The 21,541-nt window shown below is 46.2% G+C and overlaps 1 long non-coding RNA gene across 1 annotated transcript; it reads right to left on the reverse strand.

Moving 5' to 3' along the window:
• Nucleotides 1–1,811: 1,811 nt before the first annotated feature.
• On the reverse strand, nucleotides 1,812–15,189 carry LOC309345669. Its single transcript, XR_014158342.1, has 3 exons — nucleotides 15,082–15,189; nucleotides 5,421–5,688; nucleotides 1,812–2,200 (listed from the first exon to the last, which is right to left on the reverse strand). It is a non-coding gene; the product is annotated as an uncharacterized lncRNA (long non-coding RNA).
• Nucleotides 15,190–21,541: the final 6,352 nt, after the last annotated feature.

Below are 21,541 nucleotides of genomic sequence, written 5' to 3' on the forward strand. Positions count from 1 at the left end.
GCCACAGAAGAAAGAATCAGAATTTAGGGTTGCCATTTGTCCAGGACATGCCCTCTTTTTCATGGGTAGAGTCATCATAGCGATCCCTAGTTAAAAGCAGAAATTGGCAAATGTGTCCTCTTTTTTGCAACCCTACATTGAGCCCCAGCTAACAAAATGAATTTCAGTAAGGACAAATGTCAGGTGCTGCACATAGGAAGGAAGAACAAGATGCACAAATATAGGATGGGGGACACCTGGCTTACTAGCAGTACATGTGAAAAGGATCTAGGGGTTTTGGTGGACCACGATCTTAACATGAGTCAACCGTGTGATGCAGCAGCAAAGCTAATGCTAGTGTAATAGATTGGGGGGGGAGTCCGTCCCCCCCAAACCCTAGGAATGAATAAATGCTAGTATTTCGATTAATTGGGATATGGATTAAAACATAAACTGCAGAGCTGTTCCAGACAGGGAATTCCTGGGCTGGCTTATGCAAATTAACCTGGCTGATCTGTGGCTATTAACAATGCAAGGGAACTTCTCCCTTGCTCCTAGATGTGAATGAACACTGGGGATTTGGGAGGTTGCCAGAGTACCTGCTCTGGGCGACAGCAAGGGGTTTGGGGAGGAAGAAGGGGGGAGGAGATCCATCTTGGAGAAAGAGGCTGTATGCCTGTACTGCTGCCTCTTAAACTGAGCGAGAAAGCTAGAGAGTTCCAGAAAGACATCTACTTTTGCTTCATTGACTATGCAAAAGCCTTTGACAGTGTCGACCACAGCAAACTATGGCAAGTTCTTAAAGAAATGGGAGTGCCTGATCACCTCATCTGTCTCCTGAGAAATCTCTATGTGGGACAAGAAGCTACAGTTAGAACTGGATATGGAACAACTGATTGGTTCAAAATTGGGAAAGGAGCATGGCAAGGCTGCATATTGTCTCCCTTGTTATTTAACTTATATGCAGAATTCGTCATGCGAAAGGCTGGGCTGGTTGAATCCGAAGCCGGAATGAAGATCGCCAGAAGAAATATTAACAACCTTAGATATGCAGATGATACAACCTTGATGGCAGAAAGTGAAGAGGAATTAAAGAACCTTTTAATGAGGGTGAAAGAGGAAAGCGCAAAATATGGTCTGAAGCACAACATCAAAAAAACGAAGATCATGGCCACTGGGCCCATCACCTCCTGGCAAATAGAAGGGGAAGAAATGGAGGCAGTGAGAGATTTTACTTTCTTGGGCTCAATGATCACTGCTGATGGTGACAGCAGTCACGAAATTAAAATACGCCTACTCCTTGGGAGAAAGGCGATGGCAAACCTAGACAGCATCTTAAAAAGCAGACATCACCTTGCCAACAAAGGTCCGTATAGTTAAAGCCATGGTTTTCCCAGCAGTGATGTATGGAAGTGAGAGCTGGACCATAAAGAAGGCTGATCACCGAAGAATTGATACTTTTGAATTATGGTGCTGGAGGAGACTCTTGAGAGTCCCATGGACTGCAAGAAGATCAAACGCATCCATTCTGAAGGAAATCAGCCCTGAGTGCTCACTGGAAGGACAGATCCTGAAGCTGAGGCTCCAAGACTTTGGCCACCTCATGAGAAGAGAAGACTCCCTGGAAAAGACCCTGATGTTCGGAAAGATGGAGGGCACAAGGAGAAGGGTACGACAGAGGACGAGATGGTTGGACAGTGTTCTTGAAGCCACAAACATGAGACTGACCAAACTGCGGGAGGCAGTGGAAGACAGGAGTGCCTGCCGTGCTCTGGTCCATGGGGTTACGAGGAGTCGGACACAACTAAACGACTAAACAACAACAATGAACTGACCATGCCGTAAGATCTGGACTTCCTCCATGCAGATCGAAGGTGTAGATAGCTGAATAAACCCTTTTTCTTAAAGTACTGTTTCCACCATGTCTTCTATTCTCCAAAGTGACTCTATGCTACATCAGCAGAAACATAGTGTCCAGATCGCAGGAAGTAATAAAAGGAAAAATTAAAGAACCCAAGGATGGTTACATCCAGTTGAATTTGACTATGGGATGTAGTGCACACCTCTGCTTTCAGGCCCAGGGAGCCGGCGCTTATCATCAGATAGTCCATGCCATACATTTAAAGCACACTGCTTCCCTCAAAGGCTCCTGGGAACTGAAGTTTGCCTCTTGCCGAGCTATAGTTTTGGTGTACACCCTCCAGAAGGCCAGCAAGGAGATCTGAAAAACAGAATTTTATAGCACAACTCTTAATATTTACTCAGAAGGAAGCCTTCTTTGTTTACAGCCAAAGTACCATATTTTTTGCTCTATAAGACACACCCGACCATAAGGAGCACCTAGGAGGAAAACAAGAAACAAGAAAGCAACGTAAAGCCTCTTGAGCGAAGGAGCGCTCTGGAGGCTTTGTGTGGCCATCCCTGAAGCCAGAAGAGCAAGAGGGATCAGTGCGCAGCAATAGCTGCGCAGCCTGCATTCACTCCATAACACGCACACACATATTTCCCCTTACTTTTTAGGAGGGGGAAAGTGCATCTTATAGAGCAAAAAATACAGTAAATGTGCATTGGATTGCTTGGCAGCCTAACAGCTGCAAAGTTTGCTCAGAAGCTATTCCCACAAAATACCTAGAACAAAGGTCTGCGGCCCTGCAGACTCTCATCTGCCCCAAATTAGAAGAATCTTTATTTGCATCAGCCACTAGCCATAGCAATAAAATAAAATAATATAAAATAAAATGTACTGAAGAAAGAGGTAAAATCTTAACTATACAAAATAGATTTACATTAATAATCAAATAACCAGCATGACCAAAAGTCAACGATGATAGAAGTTGTAGTCCACCTGAAATTGTGTTCAGGATTGTATGACAAACACTGTGGGGAAATTTAGCTATTTTGGTGAACTAAAAGCTCCTTTAAAACATACATAGGGAGATGGGGCAGAGAATGTGCAATGCCTGAACTCAACAGCAGGTTGTAGCATTTAACCATGAAGACTCCCAGTTACAGAAAAGCGTTCTGTGCATAAAAATGACGGACACTAGACTTAGCACCTCGTTCTGTTCTGTTTGGCAATGAGCCGCTGTCATGCTTTATTACAGCAACTCCTTGCAGGGCAAAGGCTCTCCACAATCACACGTGTCCAACTAGAGCTGCAACACTGACCAGTGAAAAATCTCTGGGAAATTTAAGATCTTGACCTTGATGAATTGGGCATTGCCTCCAAGCTAACCCACAAACCAGCCTGTTGAATTTAGAACCACTTGTGAACCTGCTGGGGCAGAGCTTTGTTGGCACAACTGGATGCAGACAAAACTCAGTTGGACATGGGGACGTGCCACTCTCCTTTCCGGAGACTTAGTTTAGTCAGCATTGAGTATACACCTCCAGAGTTAACACTCAATGCATTACTTCTGGTAAATAAGGCCCCATAGCCGCTAGAGGGCAGTGAAAATTTGTGTCCCAGGCTTCTTAGACTTGTCTGCCCATAATTTATCTGAAACCCAAGGGGCGCATTGTTTGCCAGATGTGAAATATATTGGCATTATTCTCAGCTCTCCTACCTTACTATTATTCCTACAAAGAAATTAAGGAACATGACGGACTTAGATCTATTAATTTCGGGTGGTTTAGAAAAAAAAAATGTTGGCTACAGCCCCTTGTTGTCGTTGTGGGAGTGCCTCCAGCTGTATGGGAGCTGAACATTCAACCACCAGCATTGAGATGGAAGACTCTCCTTTCCCAAACTGAGTGGTAGAACATCTGCTTAGCAGGCAGCGAGTCCTGAGTTCAAACTCCAGCATTTCGAAACTCCTGTTTGAAATTCTGAATTGCTGCTTGCAGTCAGTCTAGACAGTATTGTGCCAAATGTCCCACTGGTCTGACTCTGTGTAAGGCAGCTCCCCGTGTTCCTAAGCATTCTAAATGGAGTACCAGTGGCGTAGCGTGGGTTATCAGCACCCGGGGCAAGGCAAGTAATTTGCGCCCCCTAACCCATGGATTTGCGCCCCCTAACCCGTGGATTTGCGCCCCCTAACCCGTGGATTTCCCTAACCCCCAGATGTTGCGCCCGGTGCGGCCGGCCCCCCCTGCACCCCCCACGCTACGCCACTGTGGAGTACATTTGTTAAGGAATGCAGACTCTCCAAGTTTCCATCCCTGTTTCTGATATGATCCTTAGGATGTCCCTATTTTCACTGGAGAAAAGCTGGAGAGTATGGGAATGATCTCACTAAGAACCAGGAGACTACCAAGAAGCTGGGAATAATGTGTGATGTAACTTGCCCAGCTTCCCTCAATATTGTGGACCATTGTCTTTGAATATTGTTGAAACAGAACATGGTTCAAATTCTGCATTGGTTGAGATGAAATCTCTCCTTAGCTGGATAAGTAAACTGTTCCCCCCCCCCATTTAAAAATAAAATAAGGGAAAGTAGAAGAAACCATAGGGGACGCGGGTGGCACTGTGGGTTAAACCACATTGCCTAGGATTTGCCAATCAGAAGGTCAGCAGCTCGAATCCCCGCAACGGAGTGAGCTCCTGTTGCTCGGTCCCTGCTCTTGCCCACCTAGCAGTTTGAAAGCACGTCAAAGTGCAAGTAGATAAATAGGTACCGCTCCGGCGGGAAGGTAAACGGCGTTTCCGTGCGCTGCTCTGGTTTGCCAGAAGTGGCTTAGTCATGCTGGCCACATGACCCTGAAGCTGTATGCCGGCTCCCTCGGCCAATAAAGGGAGATGAGCGCCGCAACCCCAGAGTCGGTCACGACTGGACCTAATGGTCAGGGCTCCCTTTACCTTTTTAGAAGAAACCATTTTAACGCAGCATCCACAAGGGCTTCCACCTGCAAAGTGTTGTAACCTTAATAGAATGCTTTTGTTGTGTGTTTCCCTGGGTATTATAGAAATTACATTTGGCGCCACTTTCAAATCAAATTCCAACTTCGCCAAGCCTTTCTCTCCTGGCCATGCTAGCCACATCACAAGGGGGTTGTGAGACTGTGCACGTTATTAAATTGCCTTTATTTGGGGCATCTTCTGTTACTGCACAAAGTGTGTGTTGCTGCCACCTGTGCACATATTTGCGCATATCTCCCTAGCAAAGCTATATTTAGATTATCTTCTTTATGGTGTGTTTCATTTCCTTTTTTCTTTGTTTTCTAGTGGAGGACCGAGGTCTTAAGCATTCAGAAATCCCAACTCTTTGTCCAAAGCGAGTGCCAGGAGATCTTGGCTGTCCTCATTTTCAACTTCACTCCGATTATACCATGACCCTAAAAAGGCTGCGAATTCAGGGATGAAAAAGAGTGGGGTGGAAAAGCTAGGCATACGCAGAAGGAGGTTGGACAGTCTATACCGTGGAACAGGAAAAATGACCCAAGCAAAAGCACAGATCCCTTCTCCCCAGAGATGCATTCACACACACTTCACTCGGCAGTACCTCAGGACATTCTTTCCTCTCAAAACCTTCCAAGAGACTTCTCATGCTTCCAACACACTCAGCACCTCGGGATCCACTGCTTAAGTCCAGCCAAGCTACTGTGGTGTTGTGGTCAGAGTGTTGGACTAGGACCTGAGTGGCCAGAGTTCAAATCCCTGCTCAACTCTGAAGCTCACTGGCTGACCTTGAGGTCAGTTTGCAGGCTCTCAGTGTAGCCTGCCTCACAGGGTTGTTGTGCGGATGAAATGGGGAGGAAGAGAACCACCACCTTGAGCTGAGAAAAGGTGAGATATAAATGACAAAAGATCAATGAATGAACGGCAGTTAGACTGGTGATCATATAACACTGGCCCTAAAGGATCTACGTTGCTCCCTGTATGTTTCCGAGCACAATTCAAAGTGTTGGTGTTGACCTTTAAAGCCCTAAACCGTCTTGGCCCTGTATATCTGAGGGAGCATCTCCACCTCCATCGTTCAGCCCAGACACTGAACTCCAGCTCTGAGGGTCTTCTGGCAGTTACCTCATTGCAAGAAGTGAAGTTAGAGGAAACCAGGCAGAGTCTGCCTCCGAGTCCAAGTTCCTCCCCATGGAAAATGGTGCCTAGCTGGCTGCAGAGTGGAGGAGGAAGAAGAGTCCGTAAGTGACAGTGGAAACCAATTCTGGATCCACACATCCTTCCACGGTGGGGACATAGGTTTCCGGGAGGGAGTTAATCACGGTGTTTATTTGCCAAGCACGCCTTCCTCTTAGCATGTTTCTACCTTTCGTCCTGAGTTCAAGCATCTTCAAAACCCATGACACCTTTGGTAAAGGCTGTTCTCCAACTTGAGAGATCGCAGGCCAGTGTTTCCCAGTTGTCGGTGTTTATACAGTACTACATTTTTTTAGATTTGCCGAGAGAGAGTCTTTAAACCTCTTTTGTTGACCACCAGCCTTACGCTTTACATTTCTAAGTTCAGAATAGAGTAGTTGCTTTCGAAGACGATCATCAGGCATCCGAACGACATGACCAGTCCAATGAAGTTGATGTTGAAGAATGTAGTGCATGTGATGTCACTCATCTGCATAGTGGCAGTGGGCACCCACAATCCTGTGGGTGAGAAGGAATCTCTGGTGACCACACACATGCATCGCACCGAACCAGGAAGTGACCCCCAAATGTCATAAAAAGGGGCAGAGTGGGGGCAGAACGAGGTGTTTGCAAGCTTTTTCAATGGGTGTTCTGACTGCACACAATTCATGCAATGACTCAAAATGCAACCGCCACAGAAGTACTGTTTTTGGGGGACAGGAGGCGGGCAGGTGTGGAGGATTCCCTGGTCCTGAATGGGGTAACTATGCCCCTGAAGGACCAAGTGCGCAGCCTGGGAGTCATTTTGGACTCACAGCTGTCCATGGAGGCACAGGTCAAATCCGTGTCCAGGGCAGCTGTTTATCAGCTCCATCTGGTATGCAGGCCAAGACCCTATCTGCCTGCAGACTTCCTCGCCAGAGTGGTGCATGCTCTGGTTATCTCCCGCTTGGACTACTGCAATGTGCTCTACTTGGGGCTACCTTTGAAGGTGACCCAGAAACTACAACTAATCTAGAACGCGGCAGCCAGACTGGTGACTGGGAGCGGCCGCCGAGACCATATAACACTGGTCTTGAAAGACCTACATTGGCATCCAGTATGTTTCTGAGCACAATTCAAAGTGTTGGTGCTGACCTTGAAAGCCCTAAATGGCCTTGGTCCAGTATATCTGAAGGAGCGTCTCCACCCCCATCGTTCTACCCGGACACTGAGGTCCTCCTTCGAGGGCCTTCTGGCGGTTCCCTCACTGCGAGAAGCCAAGTTACAGGGAACCAGGCAGAGGGCCTTCTCAGTAGTGGCACCCTCCCTGTGGAACGCCCTCCCACCAGATATCAAAGAGAAGAACAACTACCAGACTTTTAGACGACATCTGAAGACAGCCCTGTTTAGGGAAGCTTTTAATGTTTGATGTATTAAAGTATTTTAATATTTTTTGGGAAGCCGCCCAGAGTGGCGGGGTATAAATAATAAATTATTATTATTATTATTATTATTATTATTATTATTATTATTATATAAATGGAGTTGCCTGCACTTCATGCCATATAGCTCAATATTGTCCACACGGACTAGCAGCAGCTCTGCCAGGTTTCAAGTACGGTAGGCATCTAGGTGGAGATGCTGGGGGCCGGTGTTTAAACCTGAGATTCTCTGCATGCAAAACAGATGCTCTACCAGGAGCTATAGCCCTCCTGCCTCCCCCTGCCAGGTTTGTGTGTGTGTGTCCCTGTGCTCCTCCAACCCAGCATTTCCCACAGAAGGCAGCTGCTTAGAATCAAGGAATCACAGAATTGTAGAGTTAGAAAGGACCCCAAGGGTCATCCAGTCCAACCCACTGCAATGCAGGAATCTCAGCTAAAGCATCCGTGAGAGATGGCCATCCCACCTCTGATGAAAAGCCTCCAAGGAGTCAGGGTAGACAATATGGAACTAGATGGACCAATGGTTTGACTCTGTATGAGGCAACTTCCTAGGTCCTTATATTTCACACATCCATCCATATTCTGATTTCCTTTAATAAGACAAGCCTTGTGGCTGGGCAGATCTTTGCTATGTTCTAGGGGGCGGGGGTAATGTTTTGCAGGAATTATTCATAGGGAATAATTTGTTCTCTGTGGCCTTCTAGGCACATCCAGTTAAAATCTACACCGCCACCCCCGCCAAGAATAATTTCAACCAATTAACTGTTGACAAGATGTAAAGTTGCAAATCTCAAGGGGTCTGTCTGCATGAGGAAATGCAAACTGCAGGAGGGGGGGTGGTCCTCTTACTTTCTTCTCTCCAGCCCCCTCCACGCTGCTCTTCCAATCCTGGGTGATCGGATGGAAACTATTCCTGTCTTGTTTAGCTGGGAAAGAGCTCTTTGCTAGAAACAAGGGAGACGCACAGACAGAGAGAGAGAGAGAGAGTGGAAAGCAGGCATCCCAAAATAGGCCAGTCGTTCAATGGTAGTAGGTAGCACAAACAGATCAATCACTCGACATATGCTTGTCCCACGCTGCATTTAAAATGTCATGCACACACAAAGGAGCTGATAAGGAGCAATGGAGACTCTTTTCTCTCTGCACATAATGAATTGTACGTGCGAGACTGAATGGAGGGGAAACCGCCTCTCATCTATATTATAATCTATCCTCCTCCTTGGCCTCCTCATCAAACATCATCATCCTCTCTTTATTGAAATCGGCAATGTTTCCTTTAGGTCCCTGAAAGACTAACGGATCTATTAGGGCATTGGGCTACGCTTTTACACAAAAGTTTATGCCCCTCAACATTGACTAGTCTTTCAGGGGCCAAGAGAATAACAGAACTGTAGAGTTGGAAGGGACGAGGGCCATCTGGCCCAACCTCCTGCAATGCGGGAATCTTTTGCCCAATATGGGACTTGAACCCACAACCATGGGTAGACTGTGTGAGAGAGAGGAAGCTCCTCGTCTGAGCACTGACACCAGGAGCCAACTGAGGCAAACCAAGGCAAACCTGGTAATCTCTGGACCTGGGTCTGGCTCAAAAGATTTCAAGGGCTGTGATGTCCTCTATACTGGCAGCCTGTTTTATTTATTAAATGATTTCCATGTTGTGTATTCTACATTGGGTGTATGGAGGAGGAGTACCTCTGGTGGGTGATACATTGTACTCCTTCTGGAGTAGTCTTTCCATCTTTGGTCTCCACCCTGCACTTGGCTCTCACCTGTGGCTCCTAGAAGCTGTCAACATGTGACAGTGGCCACACCCCGGGAATGGTTTCGACTGGCTGGCTAAACCAGGTGAGGGGAGCTGGTGGGTCTCAAACCCTCGGTGAGCTAGGGGCTTCCCCTTCATGTGAAGACAGGCTCCAGTGGACGAGACCAAGAGTGGGTCCGATGGTCAAGAAGGTGGTTTCTGCATGTGCTGTAGAGGGAAGTGAGGGGCAGGTGGGGCTCGTCCACCTGGGAAGGGAGACCATACAGGAGAAGGAAGACTCTGATCCTCAACCTCTGCTGCCTTGCGGAATATCTTTGGGAGAAGAAAAGGCTCAGGAGTAAGCCCTACACAAATCTGGAGTGGAGTCCCTAAGACAGTTGAATGGCACCTTGCAGCAGCCCCAGGCTCCTTTTTGAAGCAACACGTCTTTAGGTCTAAGCGATCATTGTTCTTCCTTGTTTTGTAAACAAATAAATAAAATAATAAGAATGGTTGAGCCAGCTTAGAGATTAACAAGCTCCAGCTGTTGCTCCAATGATTAAATATAAGCACATTTTTGAACCCCCTAGCTCAGATTTTATTCTTCCATGTGTTTTTCCTTGACAGGGCCAGAACAAATTAGGGGCGGTTTTGTGCACAATGACACTCACAAAGAAACCACATGCGCAGAGGGTTTCGGACTATTTTAAGCTGCTTATCTAAATTCGGCAAATATTTTTAGGTCAAAACCACTTTATTTTGGTTCGAAAGGAAACAGGCAAGCTGTTTGAAGTAAAAGGAGCTGAAACTGGGCTGCACAGCTTTATTTGAAAAGGGTTAGTTCAACTTATGCCCCTCAATTGCTAAAAAAGTAGGGCAATTAAGTCTTTGTTGGGTTACTTTCTCTCCCTCCCCCCAACATCGGTTCAATTGTGAAGTTATGAAAAATTGGTATAAACAGGGCTGGGAACATGCAAAGTTTTATTTTGCTCTTTGAAATCTAGGGATAAAAGCTGCTTTATCCTGAGTCAGATCACTGCTCCATCTGGGTCATGCACACTTAATCCTAAAATGGGCATTTTGGTACATATTACCCAGCCAGAGAACTGCATTACAAAATTTGGAAAGCTGCAAATTTCAAAGGGTGGCTATGTTTAGCTCCTTGATTAATTATTATTAATTACCATATTTTTTCGTGTATAACACGCCCCCATGTATAAGATGACCCCTATTTTTTTGAGACTTCAAATTAATGGGGGAGATTGCCCAGAGTTGTTTTTTTTGGGGGGGTGGAGACCGCAGCTGCCAATCGCATGCTTTGCCGAAGCCACCAATCGTCTGTCCGCTCAACGCAGACATCCAACAATCACCCGATCCCCGCTCTGCACTATCCACGTATAAGACGTCCCCCAATTTTTATTTTTATTTTAGTAACAAAAAAAAATTGTCTTATACACGGAAAACTACGGTAAATTTCATTGAAATTTATTGATTCATTGAAATTCACTGATGAACTACCATTCATCCAGAGATCTCAGGGTGGTTCACAGCATAGCAATACAATATAAAGACACAAAATACATAATAAGAACAAAACAAACTGATAAGCCGCCTCCCACAACCACATTAAAAAGGATAAAAGATGTTAGCCAGCCCAAAGCCCATTTGGAGAGGACCGTTTTCACCTGGCACCCAAAGGTGTCTACTGTAGGCACTGAGCAAAACTCCCTGGGGAGAGGTTTCACATTTCAGTTTTAAACTGGGTGCTAAGGACCCAGAGGAGGGCAACCAAAATGGTCAAAGGCCTGGAAACGATGCCTTATGAGGAACGGCTAAGGGAGCTAGGCATGTTTAGCCTGGAGAAGAGGAGGTTAAGGGGATATGATAGCCATGTTCAAATATATAAAAGGATGTCACATAGAGGAGGGAGAAAGGTTGTTTTCTGCTGCTCCAGAGAAGCGGACACGGAGCAATGGATCCAAACTATGAGAAAGAAGATTCCACCTAAACATTAGGAAGAACTTCCTGACAGTAAGAGCTGTCCGACAGTGGAATTTGCTGCCAAGGAGTGTGGTGGAGTCTCCTTCTTTGGAGGTCTTTAAGCAGAGGCTTGACAACCATATGTCAGGAGTACTGTGATGGTGTTTCCTGCTTGGCAGGGGGTTGGACTCAATGGCCCTTGTGGTCTCTTCCAACTCTATGATTCTATGATTCTATGACCTCCTAGGTAGTTGTGTTATTGCAGATGGAGGGGGGAGGCAACAGAGGAGGAAGGCAACAGGCAGTGCCAACCACTGGACTGTTTCTAAATAAGAAGGCAAGCAGCTGCCGGCTGGCTAAGGTTGCTGGGATGGAGCCTATTTGCCTTAATGCAAACCTGCCTCCGTTGCGCTCTTTAAAGGAAAGAGGATGGTAATTTAGCATGAAAGGGGATTGTGCATTTTGTGACCCTGGCATACAGTCCTCGGTCTTGAATCTGTCTTCACTGGACTCTGATCTTTCTCGTGGTTAATCTTTAACAAGCTAATGGTGAGTGGACAAGGTCAGGTTTGCACCAGGAGTACTGCTTGGAGCCGATGGGAGTTGTAGTCTGAGCTGCCCAATGCTGCAGTCGGACTGCAAGGATTTCTTCAACCTTCTTAGGCTGCTGCCCACACAGAGAACTAACAGTATCCAATCTCAGCAGACCGAGACGGAATCTGCATCCTTCCCAGGCACAGGCATGTTGATAAATAAGATCTGGAGCTGGGCACAGAATGCTCTCTCTTCCTAGCGTGTTCTGCCTGGCCCCATCATTAACATCCTTGGGGGGCCAAGGAAAAACCTCTCTCTTTCCCAAGGCATTTGACGCGATGGGGATAAATATTCTGTTTCCTGAAAACTGTGTTCTGCTGCTTTTTGCTGTGCCACTGCGACAGTTGTATTGCAATGCAGTGCCAGTGCAGTGCCAGTGTGGTGTAGTTGTTAAGAGCGGTAGTCTCGTAATCTGGGGAACCGGGTTCGCGTCTCCGCTCCTCCACATGCGGCTGCTGGGTGACCTTGGGCCAGTCACACTTCTTTGAAGTCTCTCAGCCCCACTCACCTCACAGAGTGTTTGTTGTGGGGGAGGGAGGGAAAGGAGAATGTTAGCCGCTTTGAGACTCCTTAAAGGAAGTGAAAGGCGGGATATCAAATCCAAACTCCTCCTCCTCCTTTTCTTCTTCTTCTTCTTCTTCTTCTTTGGTTTTACAATATGCTTTTGACGCGTAATTTTTGGAAGTCACTTAGGAGTCTCCTTTGCATCAAGTAGCTAATAAATGATAGTGATGATGATGTTGTTATAGTTTTTTTGGGGGGGAACCCCCTAATCCCTATGGGAGAATAGAAGTTGCAGATGAATTTCTGGGCTAGCCTATGCAAAATGACCTGGCCAAGCTAGGGCCATTAAGCAACAATACAGGGCCATTGAAGGCCATTGGCAATGCAAGAGACCTGCTCTCCCCCCTCGCCCTGAGGTGTGAACAGAGACAAGGGGTTAAAGGTTGCCAGGGTAACTGGGTGTGAGTTGATGGGGGGGGGGAAGAGTTTTTAGCATGGTGTTCTGGGTAGAAGGGAGAACAAAGAATGGGGTCAATCTTGGGCAGGCTGGCTGCAGGCTGACTGGGAGAGATGCCTTGGACTGTACTGCTGTGGGGTACAAGCCCCTCTTGAAATGACCATGCTGTAAGATCTGAACTCCCTCCATGAAGACTGAAGGTGTAAATAGGTGAAAAATCATATTTCTTAAAGCTAGGACAGTCTCCTCAGTGTCTCAATTCTCCAAAGGACAACAGACCCTGGGTGTGTGCCTGGAACTTCATGGGCTCTTGCTACTGCTTGGCAGAGAGAGGGGGAGGCACCCAATTTTTATAACAACAACAACAGAATCCACATCTTAAGGCTATGATTTCACAATGTGGTTGTCTGAAATGTGAGTGGGGGGCAAGTTCAATGTCTTCTTCTTTGGCGATCACTCATAGCCGAGTAAGATTGTCTCCCATAAATGAGTCCGTAAGTGACTGTGGAGGCCAATTCTGAATCCACACGTCCTTCTACAGTGGGGACATAGGTTTCCGGCAGGAGTTGACCATCGTGAGGGTGTCCCAAGCATGCCTTCGTCCTAGCGCGTTTCTCCCTTTTGTCCTGAGTTCGAGCAATGCCCATGACACCTTTGGTAAAGGCTGTTCTCCAACTGGAGCACTCGTAGGCCAGTGTTTCCCAGTTGTTGGTGTTTATATTACATTTTTTTATATTTGCCTTGAGACAGTCTTTAAACCTCTTTTGTTGACCACCAGCATTACGCTTTCCATTTTTAAGTTCGGAATAGAGTAGTTGCTTTGGAAGATGATCATCAGGCATCCGTACAACATGACCAGTCCAACGAAGTTGATGTTGAAGAATCATCTCTTCCACACTGGTGATCTTCCAGAACACTGGCATTAGTTCACCTGTCTTCCCAGGTGATGTGTAAAAATTTTCGGAGACACCGTTGATGGAATCTTTCAAGGAGTGGGGCACATGTTCAATGTACAAGAAGCTGAGCAAGTACAAATAGGAACGGAACAGACAGTCCCTCATACATTGTGATTTTTTGAAGCAATATTTCATGAGACCTTTCATGGGTACTGTAGAAGGCACACTGGCACCTGAAGGTAACCTAGCGTACATTCATCCCACTATCTCTTCTGATAAGAGAAGATCTTCAGGTTTCAGTTGTGTTGCATAATCCTGCTGAACCTGTTTGGCCAGACAAAAGAAACATGGTCCTTCCTAACTAGACCAAGGTTGTGTCTGTGCCAAACTGCTTTCGGCTCTCTTAGGAGTTATCGCCTGCACCTTGCCTTGTGCCACACACTCTTCATTGATTGAGCAATTGATTAGATTTCCTTGCCACCTTCCCCTGGAACGCTTTGTGAAGAAGTGCAATTTTGAAAAGCGCCATAAAACAACCAATAAATGAGTGGAATAAAAGTGGCAATAAAACCAGATGATAACGCTCGACGAGTGAGGAAATGAAGTCTTCAGGTGAGGCTAAAAGGACATCAATGTGAGATGGGCTTTCTAGAAAGAGGATGCCACATCAACAGGATGCCACAAGAGGAGAGGCTTCACGCCAGCTGCCACCAACCTTGGGTCAGATGGCAGAGGCAGCAGGAAGATCTCCAGAGCAGAAGTGGCCACAGGAATTTGACTTTACTGAGACAAACCACTGATCCACGTAGCTCAGCATTGCCTACACTGACTGGCAGACACTCTCCAGGATTTCAGACAGGGGACATTCCCAGCCCAACCTGGAGGTGGCTGGAGTAAGGGTAGCAAAAACAGTGCTGAGAAGCTCAAATCATATATATGACTGATACCCTTCTTTGGAAATTGAACCAGTGTCCAGACTATAATATTCAAAACCTTTACTTGAAGAAACATAGCTATAGATGAATTCAGTGCTTTTTTTCTGGGGGTACGCAGGGGTACGAATACCCCTAAACCAGACAGAGGGCCTTCTCGGTAGTGGTGCCCACCCTGTGGAACGCCCTCCCATCAAATGTCAAGGAAATAAACATCTATTTTACATTTAAAAGACATCTGAAGGCAGCCCTGTGATGTTTTATTGTGTTTTTAATATTTTGTTGGAGCTGCCCAGATGGGCGGAGTATAACTTTATTATTATTGTTGTTGTTGTTGTTGTTGTTTGACCTCATTGAGTAGGAAAATGAAAGTACCCCTAAACATTTTTTTTTAAAGAAAAAAAGCACTGCATGAATTAAAACATGATATTTACAGTCACCTGCTTCTCTAAGCACGGGCTTACAGTCTCTTCTTCTAACTTCCAAGCAATCTCATTTTCCTCTCTTTCCAGAGCTCAGCATTTTAGGCCATGCCTTGCAGCTCCTATGAGAGTTTCCCACTTTTATCTTCTCCTGCAGCTTTGCTTTCCTTCTTCCAAGCAGAGAAGATGCTCTCTAACACTCTATTCAACGTAGCAGTGTTCACAATGGATTCTAAAACACAGTCATCTCGTTTCATGTAAAATGGAGTCTCTCCTTCATGTGACCGACATTAGCCAGAACTGCTAGAGAACTCTCTAGAATTCAGTTACCAGCCAATCAAATTGAAACACATAATGATGCATACAAGCATTTACAATTTTAGTGAATTAGATTACTATACTGAACAGAGATACCACAGATCAAACCTGGGCCTACCACTGAGCTGCAGCCCTTCCCTGTTATGTGTTAGGACATGCAAACGTGATTCAAAGGGGGAAACTCTGCCGATTACATCCTTGCAGCAGGCCCCTGTTGTTCGACTTGGAAGAACTCTTGTCTCCAGGATTGACAGTGTCTTGGTCAGACCATCCCATGCTTTGCCCTGTTGTCCTGATCTCAGAGACAGCAGGACTCAAGCCAGGGTCTGTTATTGCTGGCCGAGCTATCCGGGAGAGGTCAGAGCAGAGAATCAGGTGGCGCTCCAAGGTGGCCATCACATGCGAGTGTGAACTGGGACAACCTTGGGCTCCAGCTGTGCAGCCTGCGTCTGGCAAGGCTTCTGGTGTTAGGCAATATGGCATGTTGTATAATGTCTCTTTCCTCCCCTGTTAGATATGCATTCCTCCAGCAGAGCACAAGCCAGGGGAGTGCAAACGATTTTAGAGAAGTCGCATCGGTTGTGGGATCTTATCAGGCTGCATTTGGCTATGTCTCATGCCTGCGCATTGAGTAGTGGATAGTGTGCTGGATGGGGACCAGGGAGACCCGGGTTCAAAAACCCCTCCCTCTGCCATGCAATTATACCCTCCAATATTTTTCTGATGGAAATAGGGACATCCTATTCCATAATAAGAGCAAGAGCAAGAATAAGAGTAAGGATATGACTAAGAATAAGAATTATACCCCACCCATCAGACTGGGTTGCTCCAGCCACTCTGGACAGCTTCCAACATATATAAAAACATAATAAAACATTTAACATTTATAAATTTCCCTATACAGGGCTGCCTTCAGATGTCTTCTGAAGGTTGTTTAGTTACTTATCTCCTTGGCTTGGGGAATCGCATAACTCCAAACACTCCAACATTTCTCTGATGAAAATAGGGACATCCTAAGGAAAAGCAGGGCTTTCTGAGATCAAATCAGAAACCAGGATGGCTTCTGTAAATCCAGGACTGTCCCCGGAAAATCAAGACACTTGGAGGGTCTGTGCAACTGTGTGGATGGCCCTGAGCTAGTCAATCTCTCTCTCTTTCTCTCTCTTGGGGCGTAACCTGACTTCCCAGTGAGAAGAAAATGGAAGCAAAATGTGCAGCTCTGACACTGTGTGATCCTATTGCACCATCTCTGTCGTGCTAGCCACTTACTTTATAAGATTATTAGACCAATTCATGGAGGAAAGGCTGTCAATGGCAACTTGCAACAATGCCTAAGCTCTCCCTCCACGGTCAAAGGTATTATGCCTCCGAATGCCAGTTTCTTGGAGTCGCAGGCGGACAGTGTGCTGTTGCGCTCAGGTCCTGCTTGCGGGTTTCCCACAGGCGCCAGGTTGGCTACTGTGAGAACAAGATACTGGACAAGACGGTCCATTGGCCAGATTCAGCAGGGCTTTTCTTGCAGTTCCTGGATATCTTTTTGGGTTCCAAGAAGCTGTTGTGGGCATCACACAACTCTGCAACAAAGCACATGTCATGACCTATTTTGTTGGTGAAATATACTCGGAGTCGAGAGTGGATTTCATGCTCTTTATTCAGCTCATATGGTGAGGAGGAATGGAAGTTCCCCCAGAATGTCTGCTTTATATACATTATTTACACAATGGGCTAATGATCCAGGATTCTCCTGTAGGCCAATCAGGTTGCGTATTCACTTTCACCTGGAGTTGGATTGGGTGGCTCCTGTGGACCAATCAGACTGCTGCATTCTGGATCCTATTATTCTAGGAGCAATCAGACTGCTGCATTCTGGATCCTATTATTCTAGGACCAACCAGACTGCTGCATTCTGGATCCTATTGTTCTAGGACCAATCAGACTGCTGCATTTTGGATCCTATTCAACTCAGTACACCTGGTGATGATGCTTCTTCTCAAGCCTAATTTCAGTGGGAGAGAGGACCGGGGACCCCCCATGGAACAGGGAAGGTCTCTTCATGCACTTGTGTACTGACAGGCCCCATGTTGACCATCCCTGCCTTAATACACATCCCAGCTGAGGCTGCAGAGCAAGGCAGGAGCAGTCAGAAGACCTTAGGAAGCTGCCTTATAATACCCAAACAGACCATTGGTCCCTCCAGCTCAGAACTGTTGACGCTGCCTGGTAGCAGCTCTCTCTGTGACGGAGGCAGGGTTTTCTCTCAGCCTTTCCTGGAGATGCCAGGGATTGAACCAGGATGCCAAGCGTGTGGTCCACCAATCTGGACAACCTGTCCCAGAGAAATTCCCCAAGAAATCCTAGGGCATCGCAGGAAGAGTGAGTCCTGCTCAGAGGGCAGCTTGTGTGACGTGCTATCAAGAGTAGACATTTTTGAAAGGTTGCTCATAGTTGACCTATTGATCACAATCTCCCCAGGGCACTTAACTGGCTGACATTCCTCAGATTAGCCTAATCCGTCCAGCTGTTGCAAGGGTGCCTCTCTAGGCAGCAAGAAGAAAGAAGCAGCCAATTAACTGGCAAAAGCCTCTTCCCAGGCTAGTGCAGTGGGAATTCTGCCAGTAGCTTTGGCAAGAGCAGGACCTCAGCCCTTTCCAGAGAAACATCTGCGGCACTTGGTCAGAGCCCAGCCTCTTGAATGAAGTTGGCTTCTCTTGATCACGAAATATTATTTTAGCGTAAGCCAGAAACCTGGGTAACCACTGGCTTCTTGGTAGGCCACTAACACATCCTCCCTATAAACCTGTGTAAGCACCAGCTTCTTGCAGACCCTCCAAGTGTTTCTAATTCCCAGGAACAGCACCGGAGCCACCCCGGTTTCTGATCTGATCCCGGAATGTCTTGCTTTTCCATAGGACGTCCCTATCTTCATAGGAGAACCAATGGATTCAAGTTATAAGAAAGGAGATTCCAAGTAAACATCAGGAAGAACTTTCTGACCCTAAGAGATGTTCGGTAGTGGAGCTGTCTCCCTCAGGAGGTGGTGGACTCTCCTTCCTTGGAGGTTTTTAACCAGAGGATGGATGGCCGTCTGTCATGGATGCTATAGCTGAGATTCCTGCATCGCAGGGGGTTGGACTAGATGATCCTTGGGACCCCTTCCAGGCCTACAATTATTTCACTCCTTTGTGTTGGACACAAATTTTATAAACAAACATCAAATTCAGTCTTCATATCCCTTTACCTGCCCACTACATTGTAGATAGCCCTGACAGCAAAAGGCAGGGTGTAAATAAATATGTATTGTCTCCTAAAATGCATTTTGGGGGGGGGGAGGAGGGTGGATGTTGAGTGCACTTTAAAGTATTCTGGGATGGAGAGGATGGGATTTGGCCTAACTTCAAATCTGCACTCATGCATGAAGCTCCCTGTGAAGGAAGGGGAGAGGGGGTGTTTAGTAAATAAGTCTCAGTTTCTCAGTCTTGCTTACCTTAGAAGGCTTTTGTGCAGATGAATTAGATTAGGACGATAACATCCCTTCCGATGCCACAGAAACTATGAATAGTATTAGAACAATAAATGCTTTGAGAATAAGCTACTCTCAGAGGCGAGCAAAGCCATTGGTAGGCAACTCTCCTTTGTAACGTTTATGTAGCTTGAGTTATGCATAGCGATTCATGTATATTTATGGGGTTTTTCCTCAATGTGAGCAGATTCAGATGCTCTGAGGAGGCACGTGGTACAGCCCTCCCGGGGCTTCCGACTATTTAGGATGCAGGTTAGTATGTCAGAGGGAAGTGCTGGCTGCAACACATGATTTTCCTAAATAACTTTAGCAGCTCTTAAATTGGAACGAGCTCTTAGAAAGGACGCACGTGGCTGCCACTCAATTCGACAGCACAGTGTGGTGTTTTGCCCTGCCTTTGGTCCAATACAGTGGTACCTCAGGTTAAGTATTTAATTCGTTCCGGAGGTCCAGTCTTAACCTGAAACTGTTCTTAACCTGAAGCACCACTTTAGCTAATGGGGCCTCCTGCTGCTGCCGTGCCGCCAGAGCACGATTTCTGTTCTCATCCTGAAGCAAAGTTCTTAACCTGAAGCACTATTTCTGGTTTAGCGGAATATGTAACCTGAAGCGTATGTAACCCGAGGTACCACTGTATTTTCACCAGTGATGTTGTGGGACAAGGATGGGATGAAGCACATAATCTCCCAGGGTGCTACATGAGGCTGGATGAATATCGCCCAGCTGTGGGGCGTGAAGGCTGCTTCCTGCAAGGCCCTTTCCTCCTGGCCTAGGGGGCAGGGCCCACCCTCACCAGCCCTACTATGTTAAATATGTATTCTGTAGTTGACCTCCTTTGTAATGTTTTATTTTGAAATTTTCAAGATAATATTTTAGTTTTCTGTTATGTTGCTTTGACTGTATACTCTACTTTCTTCAGATTGTTTTATGTATGTTTTATTGATTTAATATGCTGTAAACCGCTTTGAGATTTTTCTTTAAAACATAAAGTGGTACAGAAATTTTAAAAATATAATATAAATAAAAAAATGTGCCAATCCACTGCACCCCAAAGTAATTTGAGAGAGAAACTCACCAAATAGTTTTCCAGCCAAGTAGTGGGGTAGGAGAGCTGGGGGGTGAAATCACATCTGGCAACCAATGTGCCCCTTTGGTTTCAGAGAGTACATGGGTAAAGGTAAAGGGACTTCTGACCGTTAGGACGACTCTGGGGTTGCGGCACTCATCTCGCTTTATTGGCCGAGGGAGCCGGCATACAGCTTCCGGGTCATGTGGCCAGCATGACTAAGCCGTTTCTGGCGAACCAGAGCAGCGCACCGAAATGCTGTTTACCTTCCCGCCAGAGTGGTACCTATTTATCTACTTGCACTTTGACGTGCTTTTGAACTGCTAGGTTGACAGGAGCAGGGACCGAGCAACGGGAGCTCACCCCGTCACGGGGATTCAAACTGCCGACCTTCTGATCGGCAAGCCCAAGGCTCAGCGCCACCTGCGTAGAGGAGTCTAAAAAACCTGGGACACAAGTGTTCATGGCCCTCTAGCAGCTACGGTGGCTCTTTTTCCAGAAGTCATGTTTTTGGAATTAACTCTGGAAGTGTATACTTGATTCTGACCAAACAAAGCTTCCTATGTATATTTTGCTCTAGGAGGCTTAGTGTAAGAGATGCCCTGGGTGACCTCTGACCTACCTCACAGGGTTGTTGTGAGGTTGAAATGGGGACAAGGAGAGCCATATACATCATCTTGAGGTCCTTGGAAGATCAGGGTGGTATATAAAGGTAATAAGGAATACAGTGGTACCTCAGGTTAAGTACTTAATTCGTTCCGGAGGTCCGCTCTTAACCTGAAACTGTTCTTAACCTGAAGCACCACTTTAGCTAATGGGGCCTCCTGCTGCCGCTGCGCCACTGGAGCACGATTTCTGTTCTCATCCTGAAGCAAAGTTCTTAACCTGAAGCACTATTTCTGGGTTAGCGGAGTCTTTAACCTGAAGCGTATGTAATCTGAAGCGTATGTAACCTGAGGTACCACTGTAAAGCATAATATAAGAATGTGAGGAACTAACCACATAACACACTGTCTGTCTGTCTCTTTCAAAACTGTCAAAGACAGATTTGATCAGCTTATCATTCCAGGCGTTTGAATGAATGAACTAAAGTAGACTTCCTGTTTGTATCATGGGTCTAGCAGGCAAACAGGAAGCAGCAGTTAGGATTTAATCCGTAGGCTGTGCGTATGTCATTATGAGAATGAAAGCAAGAAGACAGTGCTCACTCCACAGCCAAAGAACTTCTATTGACGGATACATTTGCCTTCACCCATGACAGTCTTCGGTTGCCAGAGAGAACCCATGATCCCGAAACAGAAATCAAGCTTCAGAAGCAAAATCCCTGAATGGAATGCAGTTAGTCTCTACACAATGAATTTTGACCAAGTAGATATCATATGGTCTCATCTGATTCGCATCTCAGTTCTCTTTTAAAGCCATTCAAGTTGACCATCACTGCCTCCAGTGGGAGCGTGTTCCATAGTTTACGATTTGAAATCACAAGGTTACATGATTAACATTAAAACATGTTACAGTCAGAAGAATAGGGCGGATCCTAAAACATATCTCTCAGGTGTCAACGGTCACGGAAATGAGGTTTGTTGCCGGCATGTGCCAAAAACTAAACAATGAAGGTGCCAGATGCAGCCTGAATAATGAATTTTGTTTTAAGGTGAGTGAATTAAAAAAGTAGTCACAAGATCGGGGATGAAG

This window comes from Podarcis erhardii, assembly GCF_964252035.2.
Source record: "Podarcis erhardii genome assembly, chromosome: 1".
Lineage (NCBI taxonomy): Eukaryota > Metazoa > Chordata > Lepidosauria > Squamata > Lacertidae > Podarcis > Podarcis erhardii.